Raw genomic sequence first — 22024 nt, forward strand, 5'->3', positions numbered from 1 at the left:
GGCCAAACCCAGATTCAGAAACACATGTGCCTGAAACGCTGGGGGAATCGAAGCAGGGTTTGTGCAAAATAAAAAAAGGCCAAACTAACCAGCAGCCTGTACAGTAAGCTGGAGGATGCCGAAATTCCCCAGCGGAGTCTTGCGCTCTCCAGCTTTCTCTATTGAAGAGCGTGGGAGCGGGGTAGCTGCTGTTACCGGCCTGTGGAGGTGCAGATGTGACACGGCAGTTTGCTGCTCCGTAGTGGCTTGTCCGTACGCTTGTGCCGTTTTTCGGCACTGAGCGCCCTCGGATGGTTTTGCTCCATGCGCTGTGCCCCCGGAGGGGTGTGGGAGACGATGCTTGGTTGGAGCTGGACACAGCAGGGACTTAGACCCAGGTCTCCCTGGCTGGGAGATGATGCTGTGAGCTGCTGTGGGTGTCTTGGGTTTACAAGACAATTCCTGGTGAGATTTCTGCTAAAACCGTCATATTCCCGCACAGCACTTTGGCCTTGATGAATTAGTGTTTTTCAACACAAGTTTTTTCAACAGGAATTTTTCGAATGGCTCCAGTCTGAAGCTCTCACGCGCTCTCCTTGCCGTGCGACGTTTTTGCTCAGGCATCATTCGATAAACGCTGGTGAGGACCCCTTGCTGGAAAGGCAGTTGGGACTGCGGGTCCCATCCGCTGCAGGACAATCCGGGGCGCAGCCCTGCCTGCAGGCGCGGGCTATACGTTACCTTCCCATGGGTGCACGAGCTCCGAGAGACCATTTGGAGAGGCTGTTCGGTGGGGTGACCCGCTCGCTGCGAAGTTTGGCCTAGGCACGGTGCCAGTCAGAAGCAAGGCTGACAAATAATCAGAAATCAAAGGAGCCACCTGCACGCCACGGGGAGCTGCTCACCGGGTGGTAAGCGAGCTTTGCCAGCGCTCATCGCCGAGCCTTTTTCTGCAGCCCCACTTCCCAACGCGCCAGGGGAGGCGGCGTGGGAGGGGGTCGCTCCCTCCCTGGTCTCGCTGTGCCCTCGTTAGAGATTTTTAGAGGGATGCGAGGCGAGATCGTGGCTGGACGGATGTGCCAGGACACTGCTTCGTCTGGGGGAGAACCAGGGCGAAACGCTGAGAGCGATGGGGCTGGGCTGGAGCATCTTTGGGGATGCTGATACTGCAGCAGAGGAGAGGGGCCTTGCCGAGCCGAGACTGTCACTGTGTGAAATTCCCTCTGAGCGGGGAGCGCTCCTTTGGCTGCGCGAACCCGTGGGCTGCATCGCCAGCAAATAGCCAGGGAGGAAAATTAGGTCTTTTTAAAAGCATTTTTATCCTCTGCTGGCTGGTAAGAATGGACCCGGCGAGCGGGAGGGAGGGAGGCAGAGGGGTGGCGTGATATGCAGATGCCTGTGTCACATGCACACGCACCGGCTGCGCTCCTCGATGTGTTTTCACCCAGCTCGGAGGCTGGCAGCTCGCGATTCTTACTTCAGAGGGCAGATAGTATTTATTTTGGAGAGAGAGAGAGAGAGCAAACGTGAGATGTGCGTGCGCCCGTGTGCATGCACGTAGTTGCCTTTTTTTAATGTCTAAGGAAGACATATTAAATCGCAACCCCCCTCCAGCCCCTAGCTGCCCCACGCCTGTAACCCCCGGAAGGATCTAGCCCAACGTACGCAATTTTTGGTCCTGTCAGCCTTGATAGGATCTCTTTTGAACAGCTGGCAAGGGACGTTCACTCACCTGCCATTCTTCCGAGGGTGTAATAGGGGATTTGGAGGAGTCCCTGCCCTCTCCCCGATGTGCCGGCTGGAAGGGAAGGGGAAGCCGGTCTCCAAAGCACGAGCAAAGCACTGGGAAAGGAAACTCGCGCCTGCAAGGCCGGGCCAAAAATGGAGGATTTTTATAGCATACAAATGTTACCTATAGCTATTTATGCACCCTTCTCAAAGGCTATTTATACTCTCTCCCTGCTTTTGTGCTGCTGGCTGGAGAATATTCTTATATTAGATGTTTTCAGCGGCGTGGGGATGTTCTCCAGCTGTCGCCCGAGTGCAGGACCATACGTTTCCAATGCCGTTCCTGAAAGAAGAGGGCGATTCGTGGACTGCGACCTTTGTGTTGCTTTTCATTTATTGTAGTGTGAAATGAGAAGGTGCCATTGGAACGTGTTATTTTTCACGCTCACATAAACAGTGGAGACCGCAGTCACGAGTGAAGGGGGTGAGGCTGAAGCACCGGAGCGCTCCTCTAATTGGGATAGTTAATGCAGTTTGTCACTAAGGTGCTTGATGAGCAGCGCGATGGTACCTTTGTCTCTTGTTAGAAGAGATGATGGTGTTCGCAGGGTGGATTTCATTTGCTGCTATTAGAGAAATGAGGTTGTGTTTAGTGGCTGTTGTTAACCCCAGGTAGCATCCCTGCCCGTGATAGTGATTACACCCGGGCGCTGCCTGGGACGTAGCTGCTGACCGGCACGCTGCCGCCGTGCTCCATCTTTGTAACGTCACAGCGAGAGGGCTCTTCTTCCCTGCGACCGAACTGGAGGTGATGCAGTTTCATTTCCATCTATCCTGCTTCCGTTGTACCAGTGTCATGGCTCTGAAAGCCAGGTTTGCACCTCGGACGCCAGCCGTTGCAATGAAAGGAAGGAGGGGATGAATATTTTTATGCCTGATAATAATAGTGTTAATAAGAACAATCAGTTTGTATAGCTGAAGGAGGTACCTCGTTGCGTCAAGGGTCAGGAGTAGGTTTTCTCCCCATTTCCTGCATTGTGCAGCGGATCAGGAGCAGCGTAAGGTTATTTTATTGTTTCCAGGAGCGCTGGGCCCAGCCACCCTGCTGGAGGTTGCATGCTTGGCTTGCTGCATCATTGATGCAGCCTGCTATAGCAAATTCTTTATTCCTCTTACATGTGGACTTGCACTTACAAAGCAAACAATCTTTTAACATTTCTGAGGCTGAAAGCGGCAAAACTAGTGGCTTTTGTCATCAGGGATGCTGTCTTTGTTGATCACTCTGGGAATAATGTGTGAATCCAAGGGAATGTGCTATCCAACAAAGAGGGTTTGAGAGCGATTTTTTTTTTTTTTAAATAAAGGGAAAAAGGGAAGGGATTGCAGCTTCCTGTGCACTGGATGGCTCGGGGCTGGCTCCTCTGCCGTCGCTGCAGTTACATGGCACTCCTGTGACTGGGTTTGGAAGCTGAATGTGGGTTTCCCTGATTTCACACCGTAAAGTTTCCAGTTCGGGCTCTACCGGCTGGCATCAGTGTGCTGAGTTTGTCAGCTACCTCTTATACGGCGGTTTTGCAGTCATGGATATTTGCTTATGACAGATAAACAAAAATAACTGCATTGTCTTTCAAAAAACGTCGTGTCCCATTAAAATATCAGCAACACATACGAGATTGGTTTTGTTTTTAGAAATGCTGAAGTAATGGCTTTTTGCGCGAGGCTTTTCCCCGGAGGAGTCTCCGGAAGCGCAGAGCGTGTTTTAGCTCGGTCTCTTGCGTTTGATTTTCGTCTTCCTGCAGCTGTGGTCTCTTCTTTTACTACCCTTTATTTAAAAGGTGTTTTAGTGATCCTGTGTGGGACATGGTGGGTTGTTAGTACAACTCAGGCTGCAGGTCTGCGGTGCAAAGGGAGAGGTGCGGCGTTTGGGTGGCTCCTGGGAGTGTTCAATGCTGACGTGGTGGCGCGGATGGGACAGCTTTGATGCCGCTTTTCGAACAGCATGAAATTGGGCAATAGCACTTGCTCCGAGTTAGTGCTTGGACTTGTCCACCTCCTGCAGTTCAGCTGCTGAAAACTGAAATAACGACGCTACGCCGTCACAATTTAGACTGAGAGTTTTTCCTGTCCCGAGCTGAACTTCCAAAGTTGCCTGCAAAATTTCTGGGCCTCGGGCTCTTGCTCCCCGTGCCCGCAGAGGCAGAGCCGTCGGATGCTGCCCGTGGGGGAGATTCAGGCGCGTGTGCAATGTTTGCAAATCCTCCGCTTTTCTGTTTCCCTTACTACTGCAGTTGTCCCTTTTGCAACGACTACAATGAGAAGACAACTTTCTTATCGTTATTTTTTGCGGAAAGAGCCTTCCGACTCCTCCTGAACCCGCGAATGGATTTCTCAACCTCCAGCCATCCTAGGTGTAAATGAGATAGGAGAGGGGGCTTTGCATGAATCCTATCTGCCTGCCGGCAGCCCACTGTCTGCCTCCTTAGTTTTGCATTTTTCTTCCGTAGCATGGATTTTTTTTTTTTTTTTTTTTCTGTAAATGCCCACCAAATCTGTTGCTAATTATTGCCGCCACCGAGCCGGTGCTGTTGTTTGCGCTGGGAGGTGCAGCTGTTGTGCAGCACGAGGGGCAGGGACCCCCAAATTCCGAACAATCATGATTTACTGTGCAGCTTGGGCAAAGTGCATTTGTTGCCTTGGAAACAAATAGCAGCAGTGAACAACTAAATGAAATTTATGGAATCAACTTCAATAAATCTTGATGATAAATGTGCAAAAACATACACAATTTGATGAAGATCTACAGTATGCAGATGTGAAGGATGATAGTAAGTTATATAACTGCTTCAGATAGGATTTTGGACTGCCACAGTCATGTTCCTATAATACGGGCTTTTTTGTTGTTTCTGAGGAAGCTGTCTGTTTCTTTTCATAGATACGGCATTTAATTTTAATTTCCAGGGTATCTTTTAGTTTAATTGGCACGCTGGATGATTACAGTGTGGTGTTTTGTCTTTTGCAAATCCTGATTCATATCTAACTCAGGATAAAAATAAAATTGAGAGCTGCGGCAATCTAAGGGAGCAAAAAGTGCCACGTCGCATGCCTCCAAGAAGGGTGTAAAATTTCACATATTAATTAAAGCATTTATGTAGGACATCTCCCTAATTCCTTGTTTGAGCCTTTGTGTTTTACAGGACGGGGACAGGTTAGTGATTTTGTAGTTACAGTATAGCTCTGCAGCAGATTTTTTTTCTCATGTGGAAAGGTCTCTATATTTACATGTGCATAGGGACAGGGTGGGTTTTTTGGTATCACAACAGGTGATTTTTTCTAAAATTGATATTTTTTGTTTCTGGTTTGACCTGTGGATCGATAAGGGTTCGGGAATATCAGTGGACTTGTCTGGAGACTATATTGTAAACCTTTAACACAGCCCTTAATACAATTTGATGTTTTCCCGTTAGTTCCCTTACCTCTTCTCGTTACAGGGTCTTATTTTTACGATTTTCTGCCGGGTCAGGAAGCACGGGGAACCTTTGTTTCTTGCTTTTGCGGGGTGCTGGGCCCCAACTTCAGGCTTCAGCTGCGGTCGAGCGGGTGGCAGCCGGCGGGGGCGTTGCACGGGGCAGTATTGTTCCTTACCCGCCTGCGGTTTCTGCTGCAGCCGCCCCATCGGTGAACTGGGGGGGGTGTCCCATGGCTGGGACCCAAACCCAAGCGCGATCGGACGGGCGGGGGTATGGACGTTACCATCTTTAGGAAAATGCCTCCCTGTATCTTAAGCCAGTTTCTCTGCAGAGGCATCTTTTTCCTACTGTGCCTAATTGGTGCTTTGGTTTTGATGAAATATTGGAGGTCTACCAGATGGACGGGTCATATCTTAGCCTTGGCCCTCCCTGTTCCTGCTCTTCTAACCCTTTCATCTTCATGGCTTACTCCTGGAATAAGAGACTGTTTCTGAGAATAAAGACCCCGTGTCAGTGCTGTCCTCGGACTATCAGCAAGTAAAAAAAAAAAGCAAGTTGTAACGCGGGATGCTGCTCCTGCCTCGGCACATGGTTTGCTGCCGTTATTTCAGAGGCACCAGCTTTTCACTGTTACTTGGATCTACCCAGATTCGGAGCCAAGCCCTTAAGTTGCTACGTATCTTCCAGCCCACAAAGTCAGCCCTTCACCGTGTCAGCCGTAATATTTTGTACGGCTTTAGAAAATCCCTACGCATGTTAAATACCTAGCCTGCAAATCGTCCCAGGTCTGCACTGGTACCGGAGTTTGCAAAGCAGCTCCGCAGAACCCAGCGCTTGCACGGAGATCATCGCGACGCGTTTTAATTTCTTTTACGCTGGGCGTACTCATAACCTCGGCTGGGATCAAAATTCGAGTTTCCCCTAGATCAAGGTGTGGAAGGCTGTAAACCTGAAGGGCTTCCTCCAGAAACCCTGTGCACGTGTGGTGGTTTCTAAGCTGCGCTCTGATGTTTACAGAGCACTGTAGCTCTTTCCATTAACATACAACTGTATAAGACAGATTGAACTCCATTAGGAGCTAAATTTAGTGACTCGCTAACTCCTTTTTGATATGTTTTTATAATTTCATTGTATTATGACACTTGGTTTTAAATTTGCATGAGTAAATGAGCCTCTCACTAAGTCAGGTAAAAAGATTTTTCACTTATCTACCATGAAGTAAGGTATTAAAAAAACAGTGAGAGTAGAAAGCAATGTGTCCTTGACATATTTCGTTTACATTTTTTTCAACTGTGCTGACTGAACATTTCTAACTATTAATGATACAATAAAGCTGTTTGTATGGCTTTAGCAGGCTAAATAATTTCACATTATGAAGACATTTTGTAATTAATTTAGTATTTTGTGGGGGAACTGTATTTTTGGAAAATACAAATTTACATTTAATTACATTCACAGTCTGAATTGTAAGATGCAGCGAGTGAAAACTGGCCTTTTACGGATCACCTCAAAATAGTAAAATCTGTGGATGGGATTAACACTAGAGAACAACCTTAACTGGGATTTCCATAACTTGTTTAATAAAATTCCTGCAGGATTGCTTAAAAATACCCATTGGTCAATGAAGCTCCTGCAGTTGGTTGAAGATCAGACCACACGCCTTCATCCCTGCCGTCACAGGGAGTTCCACCAGCTTCTGTTTCACTAATGTGGGTTTATGATCTTTTTTTTTAAATATATCTGAACTTCTAGTCAGGATAACCTTGGCAAGACCTGAGCAACTTTGAGATCTGCACTTTAAAGGTATTTTTCCCCTCTCCTTTCCTGTCCGAGAAGAGGAGAGAGACCACCCAAGCTCCCGCTGCCGGTGCGATCTGGGGGGTGTATTTGGGGGGAGGCCGGCATGGCGGTGGGGCAAGAGCATCCCTTTGTTTCGGCTGGGCGGTGAGCAGCAAGGAGATGGCACCGATGCTCGTTCGGTTCTGACCTGGGCTCTGGTGACGAGCTCACACGGAGGTGAAAGTCCCTCTGTTAATTACCCGGCTTTTTAGCTCTCCCCGTCTCTCTTGACGTCACCATTTTTAATCTGTTTGTGTTATTGATTTTTTTTTTTTTCTTTCTCATTAATAGTGACAGATGCTTTTAATTAAAAAGAAAAGACAAAACAAAATCCCGAGTAAAACAAAAAGAGAATATTCTAATTTGGCATGACATTATGAGGCAGAATGGCTCCTGGCATGCAAGGTATGGAAAAGGTCATCTTCCACGGCTACAGCCTTTTGCAATGGTGGAATTAAGTTCAAACTCGGGCTGGTTTTGAAGTCTTAAGTCTCTCCGGGGATTCCTTTCATAACATCTTCGAACTGGATAACACTACAGTAAATGAAATACACTGCACTGGATTAAAGGGTTATTTCCCCTGTGTGTCAAGCTGACACAGAATACCAAACCTCAGGTTGCCTCCGAGTTGTCTCTATCTGCTGATACCCTCTCTGCTTTACATAACAGCTCTCGGAGTTTTTGCAGGGAAGTTTTGTGATTATTTATTCGGCTTCGCCGCTTGGTGAACGTGGAACAATTTTATGCAGCAAGGAACCAAAATAAAGCAACTAAATGGGAAGAAATTTAATGGGCTTAAAAACGTGAAGGAAGCGATGCAGGAAAGAGCGGAGCTGCCTCTTCAGGTCTATTATGCTGCTCTATAATTTATACCGAAATACAAAATATAGATCTCTGCCTTGCCACTCATGTTTAGCAGCACAGAGCTTGCAATAACAACAGGCTATGATATATGCTACTGTGCTCTTATCTGACTGTACCAACAGTTAAAATTTGTTAAGGATCATTTGCAATGTGTTTTGTTGTAGAACAAATGTTCATTTTGACTTTGAATTTGGTGTATGCTGTAGCTTGTGCAGATTGCATTTAGCACCGGGTAACCAAACCGCTGCCATCTGCACAGTGCCAGGGACCACCGTGGCTGAGCTCCAGAGCACGTCCCTCCGTCTCCGCACTGGGGAGACGAGATGAGTGGCTTTAAATATTGGAGCATCAGCTCCTCCAGCTCCATCGTGATGTGCTGCAACCGGCCGCCCCGTGCCCGGGGTGAAGCGGTGGGGTGGTGGGTCCGTCCCGGGGAAGGCTCCGTCTCCGAGCTCGGGATGGCAAACTGCGGCGGGCGTGCACTGACCCCACTCTGAAACTGCAGAAATTGTCTTGGTTCTTCCTTTCCCCCACCGAAACGCTGATTAAAGACCACTCTGAAATTATGGGGAGCCTGTAAAACGCTAACTGTGCAATAACTTTTCTGGCAATGAGAAAGAAGAAAACGATTTCTTCTCCCTCCTTGCTTCCTCCCATTTTATTTTGTCCGAGGCGGCCCAAGGCTGGCTGGGTCATATGGAAAACTGGAGTTGTCTTGTAAAGTGTATATATAAGATAAAATGCATCCTCCGTATTCTTGATACATTTGGGTTTGGTAAAAATAGGGCACTGTGCTCCGTATGTCGGTGTGTACCTCTGTTTTCTGTTCTCTGTATTGAATCTATCTTCTGCCCCTACGGCTCGGCGTCCTCCCGCACGGTGGTTTTCTCTGGATGTACTTGTGGATACCACTGGAAAAACCACTGACAGCTGCTGCTCCTCTCAACCAAGCCCCCCAAACCCTTTCCTGACAGCTTATGGGATGGGTGAGGGCTGCTGCCGGTGCTGCCTGCTCTTCACGAGGATGGGGAGAGGCTGCGTTTCCTCTCCCCGGTCATGCTCTTGCTCCGCTGGGTTAATTAGAAGTTGCAAACATGGTTTGTCTCCATTAGCTTTTGGGATCAGGTGCGGTCTGGCCAGGACCTGCACGCTGACTTTGGGGTCCGTGGAAGTTGTTCCAGCAGGAGTTGTGTGTGCTGGCAGGGGTTTCTGCTGGCGTGCTCCTCGAGGAGGTGTCTCTACAGGCATCGGGTTCCTCTGTTTCCAAGTGTTATTCACATATAAACACCCACACACATTAAAAACATGTGGGAAATGATAGTTTCGGGTTTCTGCTGTCCATGAGTAATTCAAATCAATGGCATTTTTAGATTTACCTCTTACTGAACAATCTGGGAGGAGAAGCAAGGGCAGGGAATTTGCATGTGCTGCTTTTCTGGGTTGGTTGGAGGTATCCGCACGCTCCCGCGCTGCAGCCTCTAAGACGGTCTGTGTCTTTCCAGGAGGTCTGAAATCTCTCTGGAAAAGCTGGGACATATTGAAAATATGCTCAGAGCCTTAGCACTTCCTCCAGATTATTTCTTCAAGTATTTAAAAATATATTTTATAACACTAAAATAAATGTTAATGAGTCTGCATTGCTTACGGCTAACAATAGTATTTCTATTTAAATACAGCAGCCGCCTAGCAGGGCGTTCAGCGGTGGAGGAGCTGGATGAGGAGACCTGGCTTTTTGTTTCTGACTTGGTGTTTGATGACTTGAGCAGTTCTATTCTCTTGTGCTTTACTTTCCCCTTTCTGCTAAATAGCAGCGAGTAGCTTCCTTCCTTTGTTAAAGCGCCTAGGATTTATCAAAGGCCACTGGGCAAGTGTTAAATACTGAGCTGGTTATAAAAAGTGTTATTTAGTATTCTGTTTATACCTCTTCAATGTTAGCATGTATTTTTACATACTGCTTGCAGTGACCTTTGTGCTTTTCCAACCAAATAAGGACAGTCCTTGACTCAGGTTGTGGTTTTGCTTTTTGTCCCCACTAGCAGGCGTGGCATCTTCTAACTAATTTTGTAAATACGCTTTTTTTGGGGTGCTTTCGGTGTTCGGGCTGGGGCTTACGGTGCTGGAGATGCCAGTTGCATACAGAAGATGGGAGAGTTGTCGCGAGAAAAATAACAATGGGGAAGTCAGTTCCTCTCGTGTTCATTCTTTTTTTTCCGTTACTTACCATGAAATTATATTTTAAGGTTCTCAACCTGCCTTGTTAAATGGACAGTGATTTGGGGAGGCAAGCAGAGGGGAGGTAGCCCAAGGCACTTCACCTGATGAGTTGGCAGCCTTAAGGAGTCTGCACGGGAGCGGGGCACGGAGTCGGCGGGGGGAGAGGTGTAGGAGTAAATGGGATGGCAGGAATTCAACCTTGGCATTGCGTCAAAGGCACCGAGCCCTTCTCCGAGCAGCTGCGTACCCCGTGACTGCGGGAAGCCAAATGGTTTGTTTGTGTGTTTACATGGATATGTGGGTCTGTGTAGGGGAAAACCACTTAGCAGAAATTCTGCTATTAAAGCAGATGGTGGGAGATTAATCTGGTTTTTAGGGGGGTACTTGCTGGTACGGTGACCAAATTATTAATTCCTTCCTGTGCTAGGAGTCCTTTCATCGTTACAGGGTATGGGTGAATTGTGTTTCCCGAAACTCTCGGCTCCTTCCTTGCTTTCTCAAAAGCAGTTGAGCTGATGTAGTATTTTGGGAAGCAAAAGAGTGTTTGTCAGGTTTTGCTGCTGCGGTTTTGCTACCCGTGCTCCTTCCACGCTGTCCTCTGCTCAAGCCCTTTGCAGGTGCTCCCATGTGGCCTCGACCCATTTCAGTTTCGCAGGCAGCCCGATTTGGGCAGCTGCCTCGTGGCCTGCCCGCCCTCCTGCAAAGCAGTGGAAGCCTCTTCGCTGCTGCTCAAATGCTGGTTGTTATCCTAGATTTTTTTTTTCTTTCCCCTTCCATTTTAGAAATTGCTCTTCCCCCCCCCCCCGCCGTATCACTGACAGCTGCATTCTCCTTGACAGTTGTGATATTTGTATGTGTGCATCAAAACAGTAGGAAGCATTTATGTAGGTGTCACTAATTTAATTTAATTTAATCTGATATGTATGTATAGAGAGGACTGTTCTGCGCTAAAGTGCTTCTCTTTATTTTACAGTCTCCATCGTCATCAAATACAACTCCTTTCATTCTCCTCTTCCATTCACCTACCCAAAGACCAAATCTGGAAATAGTAACCAAAAGAGAAGCCCACGTCACACACAAAGCAGGGAAAGGTTGAAATAATTTAAGGGTAAGTAAATTTTTTCGCCCTTATTCTAACTCAAAGCTTCGTGTGTAAAGCTGCAATAGTAAGTGCAAGGCTGTATAAAGAAGCTGTTAAGCATATACGCAGCTGCTTTATGTGCAAAATGGAAAAAAATGACTGAAACGCTGGTTTGGTGATGAAAGAAAGGTATAGCAGCACCTTTTGCAGGTGAGAAAGTGGCCAGAAGGGCAGCGTGCTGGGAATTTTGAATGTTGGTACTATTTCTTCTCGGCCTGGTTCGCTCTGCGCTCGTGCCCGGGTGAAAGCGGTGGTTCTGCACAGGCGCGTGGTCGTGGGCTTTGCCTGGGCTTGGCTGGTCTGAAAGAGCTTTCCAGTTGAGAAGGAGCTGGGAGTTCGGCGTCTCCTGCTATTGGAGAGCTCTTTTGTCATTTCCTTCTCGTTTTTCCACTTAAAACGTTACTCAGCTATGGTAGCGAGCTACGGTTGATCTGTTTGCGTGGTGCAGGATGTTTTGGCTTGCTGTTGCTTTCTGCAATCCCCTTGGTTTTGTGGGCTCCGCGAGCTTTTCCTGGAGAGCAACCTGGCAGTGCCTGCGCCAGGATTTTCCAAAGGAAAGCGTTGATGGGGGCTGGAGGAGGGACAAACCCGAACGGCAGAGCGAGGAGGGCCTCTCGGTAGAAATGTTTGCCTTAAGGCTTTTCTTTTGCTGCGAGGGTGGCGAATAAGATAGGAGGAGATATAAAATCAGCTTTTGTGAAATTCAGAACCCTGGCTGAAGCATTAGTAATCTCCAAATGTTAGGGAATGCGTTTTCCCACCCTAGTCCCAGATCTGTGCCTGCATACATTGCATTTCCACACATGTTCTTTCGTAGATGGATAGGATATGCATTCACTTACATTTGAGAACTTAGCTTCAAACATCTGGGTTTTCTGGTTTATTGCTGCTTTTTTTTTTTTTTTACCCCTGCAATGTTTGTTCATGCAAAATTCATATCTGGGAAGGGCATCTTAAATCCCTGCTTCTGAGTCAAAAAGGGAAAGTATGGAAGTGAAAAGAGAGATTGTATCATTTAAGAAATATGATTCATGAATTAATCCTCGTCTGCTACACCATCTGTGGCATGTGTTTCAATACAAAAATCCTGTTTTTATATCTCTTTAAAAAGCTTTCTTCTTGCTGGCTGCCTGAGTTTTCTGCAACGCTAATAGGGAATTAGCTTCTTTTCGAGGAGAGAGTGGTGATTTTTATTTGCAGCCTGGGCAGGGGGCCCCACCCTGTGTCCAAGCCGTAGGTCATTGAGGGGGACGCAGAGCCCTGGTTTTTCGGGGGGGGGGGGGGGGGGGGGGGGTGCCAGCTCTCTGCAGAATGCCGTGAGCCTGACTTGCAGGCAAAGCCTGTACGCGACTGCTTTTTGTGCTGGAAACATGGCTGGGTCTCCCGCCGCCGTGGCGGGGATGGTGTGAGGGATGGGCAGCGATGGGCAGGAGTTGCAGGCAGCTGTCTAGATCGTTCGGCACAGGAGTGAAAAGTAAGTGGTTGTTTCTAAAAGTGGACCAGCAGGGTATTTTGTACTTGGTGCTCCAGAAAATAAAGGATCGAAGCAGTCCCCGTCCTCCAGTTCCTGGTGGTGTTTTTATGATCTTTTTGTAGATACAGACTTAGAGAAAGGGGGGTTGCCCATCATTACCCCAAAGAGGGGCTGCTACGCTTTGTGCCTTCATGAGAAATGGGGAATGAAGGGGCACTGGTGTTTCTTGAGAGCGACTGGAAAAGGGTCTCCTTTTTCTAATTCAATGCCTTGAATTGTTCTCCAGCTTTTTACAGGGAACAGCTTCCCTTTTTAAACATATTTCTAAGGTTTCTATTCCTTAAGCAGTACACCTGGCTTGCTGCTGGAGTCAGACCTGAGATGTGTGAGCCTTTTTCCTCCTTCATAGACAGGGTCCCCAAGCAGGACAGCGTTTCAGCATGTGCATCCATCATCGAGCCCTTTCCCGGACTGATCCCTTTCCTGGACCAGGGCGTCTTGCTGCCTGGGATTGCCCCGTTAGTTTTCTCCTCTGCTTCACGTGGGACGCTGGTAAAAGCTTGAGTGTTTTTTCTCTTTGTTCTGGAGGAGGATTCCGAGGTGCTGGAGATGGTGGATGGCCATTGCCCTTACTGTGGCTCGTGGTGGCCTCGGCCCGTGGCACGGTGACGCACCCGCGTGGCCACAGCCTCTTCTCTGCAAATGTCACTAATGTACTGTAAGTACAGCTCCGGTGAGCTCCCAGGCACTGATAACGCTGATAGATGGAGGTTATCCAGGAACTCAGTACCGATGGTGAAATATTGCGGGTTTATTGCCTTTCCATTCATTTTGTTTTCACGCCTTTCTGCCTTCCTGACTCATTGCCGTTCGGTCTCTGCTTGCGATTTCTATTTGCTGCGGTAACACCCACTGGACAAGACAAGAGCATTGCAAAGCCCGGGTGCTTGCAACTGCTCTTGGAGCTTTTTTCTTTTTTTAGTTGAGCGTCTAAAGCCAGGATGGGTGACAGAAAGGAAAACGTTACCGATGCCTTTTGTCGGAAGCATGAATAAAGTACTAAAATGAAGGAGGAGCAGAAGAAATGCCTCCTGCGTTGTGCGTGGCAGGCTGGCGTGAGGAGTTGGGCTGAAAAGGCCTGCTGCCATCCCCCTGTCCAACGTAGGCTCTGTCCCCAAACGCCTCCCAGCTGAGGCTGGCTGCTGAGATGGGGTCGACGGTGGGAGATGCTCTGCCCCGCACCCAGGTGCCGAGCCCATTTAGGCTCTTGCGTGGTCCCTAAGAAATGTTTTCCCTTTCCCCTCCGCTATCACAAATCCCCTTCTGCCCACTCCTTGGGGATCCCTTGGACGTGCGGGCGCTTTACGACGTGAAAAGTAAACTCCACAAGCACCGAGTACCCCAACGCTACCCTAAATAGCTGCGCGTTAAAGGAAAATAATGTCAGCAGTTGTTCAGCAAATGTTTAACCCAAACTGGAATTAGGCTGAATTACGTACTTCTGCACGGAAAATACTCGTGGGAATGCAGACCAGAATCGATGCCCAGCTTTCTGTCCATCTCGCACATGCGGACACACGGACACACCTTGTCTTTTGCAGCTTTTGCTAGTAACTCTGGCTAGCTTCTTGTATGCCTTTACAATATTTTGCAATTTTGCATATTCCTTAATTGCTTCAACCATTTTTTTAATCCGAGTGTCTACTTGTTTGCCATTCTTTGTCCGCTCCGTGCTACAGTCTGGGAAGCAGAGATTGTCTCCTGGGGTCTGTTGTGCAAACCTCCACCTCTGTCGGGCGTGCGCTCGCTCCCTCCTGTGCCGGCTGACGCTGGCCGCTGCACAGGCAATCACATTGCCACGGTCTCCGTAAAAGGAGGGTTACGGACTTTGTGCCTTGAGAAGGTCCTACGCTTGCTTACGCGGCCAGCGGTAGCATTTTGCAAAAAACTTTCAGACCCCACAGAAGCTCTGCTGGTAAAAAAACCCAACAAAACCAACGAGCGGTAAAACGAACAAATTCTACCAGAAATGGGAAAAGAGAAGCAGTCCAAGCATTTTGATAAGCATATTCCATTAGCCATGGTTTTTGCTTTTTATTTTAAGCTCTGATTAAAATTCAGCAGCTTTTATTTAAAGAAAAAAAAGAAATGTTTGTGCTCAGCGTAGATCCTTATTTCCACCGCAGCGTGAGTTGGTAAACGAGGAGCTCCGGTGGATCCCCCCCCCAGCTTCTCCTCCCTCCCTCTGCAAGGTCCCCCCTGATCAGCGAGGGTCCCCGCTCGTTAGCGGCTGTGGCTAGGAGGGTGACGATGCTCGGCGGCAGAGGACACGTGACAGCAGCCGGTTTCTTGCGGGAAGCTAATGAAGAGATGAGGAGCATCGATTTGCCATCTATTTGTTAGGACCCCAGTGAAACAGCTGTTTGTTTCTCATAAACAATTATGCCAAGACGGAAATTGGCTTGTGTCTGTACGTACTTTTTGGATGGGGAAAATTAAGCAGTAATAGCTGGAAAAATAATATGGGCTATGAGATAATAGATGCCTAAGGGATAAAATTAAATAGTACTTTACAATGAAGGAAGAGGTTTTGGCAATAAATAGTTTGCATTTGACTTCTTTTTGTTTCCCAGAGGACTGGTGGTGTTTCGGAGAGGTCGTCCTGGGATGTATTTTCTAAACAGACACAGGAATATTGTGAAGGTCGGTTTTGGTTTGTTTTTTTTTTTTTAATTCCTCCAGAGGAGGATGGTGCCAAGGCCAGGGTGCAGCTCATGCCGCCTGCACCGCCGGCGTGTTGACTGGGACTGGGACGTGGACACTGGGCCTTGCTTTGAGAAACGCTGCCGGTGCAGGAGGACGTTTAAAAGAAAACAGCAAGATTTACCAAACAAAGTGGGAACAGGAGTTGTTTTAAATGCCACAGGGAGCCCAAAAAGCTCAGGAAGGGGAGGTGGCATGTTCGGCACCCCGACAGGGTCCAAGCGGAGTTTATTCACGATCTGCATGTGTTGCCGCTTGGCTGGCTTTGGTCTGCTGCTGCAGAAGCCCCTTTCCAATAACGCAACGACAGTGGGATTTATTTTTGTTCTGCCGTCCCTCCCTCCACTACGTGCTTTTCCATAACTGCTCTCTGAGCACCTTGCTAAGGGGGTAGTTTGGAAATGCTGTTTTTTCCATTTCAGGTGGCTCTTACCACCACCTCCTTCGACTTGTGCGGAGGGGATATGCAGTGTCAGGCCAGGTGAACACCTTGGTTGCCTCCTGGTGCCGACGGTAAACATCCCCGCGAGCGCAGGGCTTGCTCTCTGCTGCGAGTCGCCGGGGCTGCCGGGGCACCATCGCGGGCGGGACTTGGTTCCTCTTCACTACGCGGGAAATAAAAGCATGGTTCAAACAGAGCTGCAAACCCTAATCCCACCTTCCCGAGGACAGGTCCGGGTGCAGCAGGTCGAGATCGAAGATCTTTGGCCCAGGCTTATCCCTGCTATCAGCTTTTAATTTCACAGACCTCGGGGAAAGCCTCCCCACCAGGTGGGAGAATTTCCTAGGCATGTACGGGGCTCGGGGGAGAGTCCCGAGGTGCAAAGTGCCTGCCGTCCCCATTAGCTGAAGTGGGACTCGGGGTTGCTCAGCACCTCTGCAAATGAGGCCAAACTGTCTAGTGCATTGAAAATGAAATCATTAAGTCACTGTTGCATTAAGACTCTGTTTTTATTCATGGAGTGTAATATGATTCATTTGCCCTTTTGCTCTCATGTTGAGAAGGCAGTCATCTAGTATGCATCGCTGGCTGCAGGGAGAGCTGTATTTATTATTTTTTTTTAATTTTTTCTTTTTGTGTGAGGGAGCAGACATTTTCATCAAGTGCAGAGCAGCCACGGAGTTGAGACTCATCTGTTTTCTCAGTGGTCTCAGAGGCCGGTGCATGCCGCGCTCTCGCAGCCCTGTTCGTGGGAGCATTTAGCTCAGCTCATCTCTCCTTCCCTAAGCCTCACGGCGACGATCCTTTTTCCTGCTCCAGCCCCCCCCCCCCCCGTGCTGGGGCAGCGCTGGAGCATTGCAGGTGCGTTACGAGAGCCCCTGCACCTCGCCCAGGGCCCGGGCTGGAGGCACGAGGGACACGCCGGCGCTGGGGCATGTTGCCAAGCTCTGGGGGCAACAGCATCCTTTGGTGTCCCAGTGACACCGAGTCCCCGCCAGCCCCTTGCAGAGGGGTGGGTCAAGCTATTTACCGGGGAACTATAGGTGCCTCGGCACCCACAACCCCGGGGTTATGGACACGGCACGGGATCTTGCCGATATGTGGTGGGATGTAGGATGGGACCCTGCTCCACTTGATGAACTGATTAAAACCAGGTGAAGAAGATTATGGGTCCTTGGGGCTGCGGGTCGCTCCTTGCAGTTAACTGCAGCCAAGGGAAATCATTCTTCCTTGGAGATAAAAGAAGAAACGCGCCAAGCAAGGGAAGAGTATAGAATACAAAAGAACAGAAAAAATGCATTTTTTTTAAATGTTAGCATGGGGAACATTAACTAAATCACTAATTCCAAAAGAATGATAATGAGTAAGCCAGTTTGAGTCACTGCTTCTTGTTGTGGGACAGGATCGGAGCAGTTAAGCTCCGCGTGTTGGATCTCTGCCTGCAAAACAAGAAGTAGGAAATTCCTTTTTAGCCCCGACAATCGCGGCCAGCCCTTTTTAAGCACAAAGCTCTGAACCCTGTCTTGCTGTCAAATTCCAAGCGGTCACGACGCACGGCACACTGACCGTCTCAAAATCCTCAGGTGACCCTGGATTTCTAACGCTACAGGGTCATAATACGTATAAAAATCAGTAAGGCGTATTTTAGAAGCAAAAGGCAGGAGGAGGAGAGGTAACTCAATGTGTTTCTTTTCTTTTTTGCCTTGTCCTTTTCTTCCTTTCTTTTTTTTTTCCCCTCTCCCCTCCTAGAGTCTGTAGACCAAATCCGTGCCAGGAAGGACCAGCTAACCAGAGCACAGCTCAGCGGCAGAAAACAAGGTCTGAGGTGCAGGCGAGGGAGAAGGCTGTTCTGCAGGGGGGCATGAGCTGGGCGCTTAATTTGGTGATTTTCCTACACTTTGTCGATGGGGAGGCGTAAGAAGAATGGGTCAGGTGTGGATAAAGATAAGGAGAAAGGGTTTTCAAAAGAGCTTGGAGCCGGGAGCTGTTTGGGAAGGGGAGGGTTTTTGCCTCTAACGATTTGGGTAGACAAAAGAGGAGAGGCAACTTGGAAGCGGGGAGGTAATAATGGCGACCTTCTCCACTCTTTGTTTTCAACCAAGAAATGCACAAATCGCTGCTGATATTGCTGTGTGGTTTCCTGCTGCTTTGTGGCTTGATTTGGAGCTGCAAGCCGTTCCTAGCCTGGTTCCTGACTTGGCGGTGCGGTAGCACATAAAAAGCAAGCAAATCCTCGCCGGCAGAATCGTAATTGTTCCCTACGCGGTGCCCGCCGGGAGGACCGCTTCGCCAACACCTTCACCTTGCGTCGCGTTTTAGATCCTGGATGGATTTTGAACAGATTAATGCCTTTTGGAGAGTTCTAGAAAGGTCAAAAAGAGAAAAGAGGCTCTAATAGCAGTATAGCAACCAGCTGGTTGCATTGGGTTTCATTTTACTGCCATAGTAACACCATGAGCCACAGTGTTAATACCATGCCCGCTGAATGCCATTCCCCCCCCCCCCCCACTTTTTGTCAAGAGACAAGCCCGTAAGAAGATATTTTCTTCCTGAAGAATTTCTACAAGGCAGTAATAGGCTTTTTGGAGGGGATGGTCCTCGTACCCAGAGATGTAAGGTGGGTAATTTACAAGGCAATGTGCAAATGCCAAATTGTTAGGCAGAACTGCTGCTGATTTAGAAGGCAGTTAATGCTATAAATGTGCCAAGTGCCAGTAGAGTGTTTCTACAGATGGAATAACTGGAAATATTGGAGAGATTCCAAAGGTTTAATCAAATTCAACCAGTTTTTTTTCTTTTTCTTTTTTTTTTTTTAAACTGCAGAATTCTCTAAGGGATGCGAGTTGAAATAGTAGATTATTCCATTGCTTTTAGTACCATGGGGGAGATTTTCGTAGATGAACATAAAGCACATACTTTCAAGCAAACACGTTAAGTGGGTATACAAATGAGGGCTGGAGCAGCAACGCTGTGGAAGCCTGTGCTGGTTGAGCTTAGAGGGAGCATCATCTTTACATACCCTGGCAAGAGGGTCCTTGGAAGCGGACTGATGGGTTTTCAGCCTTGCAGCACAAAGGAAGCGAGGGGAAGGGTTTGTGAAAGTGACAGCAGCAGCGTCACTGGTCCCGCACCGCAGTTCTGCTGGACCCGGGCAGGTTTTGGTGGGATTCTGGGCATGAGCATCCTTTTCGTGGCTCACTGTGCAGTGCTGGGGCATGCATATGTTTCTGCACAGATGTACACCTTCCTCTAGTCTTGTTGACAGCCTTTCCAAGGCTTCTTATTTAGCCAGACCATATGCGCTTGGGCATGGAGATAGTGCGATGTGGAAAGAGCATCGCATTATCCTTGGGCTGCAAACACCAGCAGGAGCAATTCAGAGCAAATTTTGTCTGCAAGGAGATCCAGAGCTCTTGAGCTTGCATCACAGGACACACATAATGATCGAATGCGATTTTTTTGCTCATTTTTCAAAACCAGTTCCAGAAAACCATTTCCCTTTGTTCTATCCCAAAATTAGCTCTCCTTGTCCTTTCCTTAAATAATCATCCAAAGCATGGATGAAGACCACCAGGGAGAGAGGACATTGTGGCATGTCTCCAGGTAAAGCTTTGCTGCTGAAAAAGTGATGTGGGACCAAGCTGGGGAAGGGGTTGGAAATCATTCCACGGGGTTTCCCTTGTCATTGGTACAGAAAATGAAGAGCCCGTCCCCGTTGCTGGCCACAGGATTTTGTTTCGGGGTGAGGTGGCAGGGCCGTGAACCCCTAAGGGTGCAGACGGCAAGGGAAGGACTGTACCAGGAGCGATGCTGTGACAGCGCTGAAGCTTTTACCTTGCTGGGGTTTTTTTGTGTGACGTTTCTTCAACAACATTTTTTTTTTTTTTTTTTTTTTTTGCACATGGCCTGATTGGATCCATTAATTGTCATTTATTTATTTTTTGTAAGGGAAGAAGAGTTTCCTCCTTTTCCTGGAGTGTTTGGTATTGATCCTCTCTGCTCTCTGCCGCTCTGGAGTCAGGGACCGTCTCCCTCCCAGGCATTGCCGTACTCTGCCTACTTTCTGCGCAGACCCCCATGTCGCTCTATGCAGTATTTCTCACTGAATAAATTGCTACAAAGCTATTAGCCTCAATGCCACAGTCTGCTGCTCCTGCTTTCCTGCACCCACCTCCACCCCTCAATTGATCCAGCCTGCTGTCTGTTTGCTGCAGTCAAGACTGCCTACTGCTGCTGCGCACAAATTGCTTTAGAATTGAATTGTTTAAAAACATTTTTATAAACATTCCCTCCCCTTCGTGATACTGTCCATTGTGCCAGCCAGAGCTGGGAGCTTTTTACGTGATTTTACCTCACTGAAGAATGGGGGAAGATTCTTAATTTTTTGTGTGTGTGGTTTGTTGTTGTTGTTTTTTTTTTAAATCAAAGTCAACGTGGAAATTTAAAAACTACGTGATGATGGGAATCGGGTCCCTGAAGAAGCTGTTGTCTATGGATCTGTGTCCTAGATTGTGTATCCTGCTCAAGTGATGCACTGGTGTGCCTCAGCTCCTAGCTGGCTCTTGGCTTTGCGGGGATTGGGGTTCGCTCTGTGCTGTGCGCCGCCAAGCGCGCGTGCTGCCAGCCCTTTGCAGATGCGAGCCTCCGGTGCTCGTGCTGACGCGCTGTGCAGCGCTTGCTGGCAGCCTTGTCTCGAGAGGCATCAGGATGATTGTTTTTCTGTTGACGTGGTCGTGGTCTAACTAGAGGCGTTTCGGAGACGTAGCCCGTTGCAGTCTTCTTGGAGGCGTTTAACTGTCGTAACGTCCAGGGGTACTGACAGGTCCGCAGCAGCGTGAGGTTTGTGGTGCCCGGGATTCGGAGTGCATCCCTCCGAAGAACCTGGGGCTTGCAGGAAGGTGGTGAGCGCAGCGCTCACCTACCCAGAGCTGAGGGAGATGCGCTCACCTCCACGGGCGTGGATGCGAAAGCTGCTGCGGACACCCCTTACGCGGGGCTGCCTGGCTGCAGGAGCCCATTTGAGCAAATTTCACAGGGACTCTCTTTGTATCATCGACCTCCATAGCTGTTTTCTGTGCAGATGCAAAAAAGCCTTTGCAAGTGCTACGGGAAGAAGGTTTGGAAAAAGGCAGTAATTTTGCAGGTAGTTTTGTGTGTGTTTGTACAAAAGGTGGTACAGTGCTTCCAGCAGCTGGTGATGTTCCTTTGTTTCTCATTCGTCATCCATCCCTCCCAAACTCCTCTTCACTCCAAATACTCACACAAGAGCCCTTCTGAAGCAACATTTATCTCGAGTGCTGCTATATCAGGATTCATCGATCTTGTCATAAGATCATCCACACCAAATTGAAGCTCTAAGGGTGGAAGAGTGACACATGCACTCTGTTCCTCAAGGCCTGTTCTTTGGTGTTGCCAAGAGACTGACTCTAGGGTAGGACTTGGTTGCACCTTGCTTTGCAAGATGACCCATCTCAGAACCTCCCCACCATGGAGCGGCGCAGTTCAACATGATGATCTGTCTCCAGGAGATGCCAAGGACCCAGCCGAGCAACTAGAGCGGATTTGTCCTCAGTCCCCTGACACCCTCTTAGCTAGTTTGCAAATCCTTGTGGAAATCTGCCTGAATTCAGTCTTCTTCTAGGGTTCCTCCTTCCTGCCCTTGCCCCATGGTCCTTGGTCCCGCAGTCTCTGCCTCTGTACCACCCGTTGCATCTCCTGGGGAATATCCTGGCTGTGTCTTTCCGACACTTGCAAGCCTACCCTTGTGTTACGCTGAAAGTGGTTTGAACAGGCTCCTGCAGGAATATCTTCTGTGCCTACAGATCCTCCTTAAACTCTTCTCTAACATCTCGTCTGCAAGAAGTGACGGTATAAAAGGGCAGTAGACATGTCTGGCATTATGAAGTCTTATTGAGTAAGCCTGTGACCTCACCCTTGTAAACTTTCTGCCCACTCTGACCTCCTCCCCCATTGTCTGCTGATGGCAAACGCAATGATGCTGCATCAGACTGAATTTAGGATTATATCATCGTGACGTCTGTACATGTTTCTTCTTTGGGAATACCTTTGGGCATTTGACATAAAATAATAATAATATGAAGTTAGTGTGGTTG

At 48.4% G+C, this 22024-nt stretch overlaps 1 protein-coding gene and 1 pseudogene across 5 annotated transcripts in view; both read left to right on the top strand.

The window, feature by feature from the left end:
• The window catches only part of LOC143164616 (uracil phosphoribosyltransferase homolog), a 269486-nt pseudogene that overhangs the window by 176438 nt on the left and 71024 nt on the right, over positions 1 to 22024 (top strand). The window lies entirely within an intron of this gene.
• NEXMIF (neurite extension and migration factor) overlaps positions 1 to 22024 on the top strand; it is a 167584-nt gene that overhangs the window by 104883 nt on the left and 40677 nt on the right. For 3 of the 4 annotated variants that reach the window (XM_076347431.1, XM_076347433.1, XM_076347432.1), the window contains exon 2: positions 11065 to 11199. The exons of the other annotated variant lie outside the window; for it this stretch is intronic. The gene's annotated coding sequence lies outside the window, so the exon portion shown is untranslated. The remainder of the gene's footprint in view (positions 1 to 11064; positions 11200 to 22024) is intronic. 4 annotated transcript variants of the gene reach the window in all.

The sequence above is a fragment of the Aptenodytes patagonicus genome, chromosome 9 (genome assembly GCF_965638725.1).
Source record: "Aptenodytes patagonicus chromosome 9, bAptPat1.pri.cur, whole genome shotgun sequence".
NCBI classification, from domain to species: domain Eukaryota; kingdom Metazoa; phylum Chordata; class Aves; order Sphenisciformes; family Spheniscidae; genus Aptenodytes; species Aptenodytes patagonicus.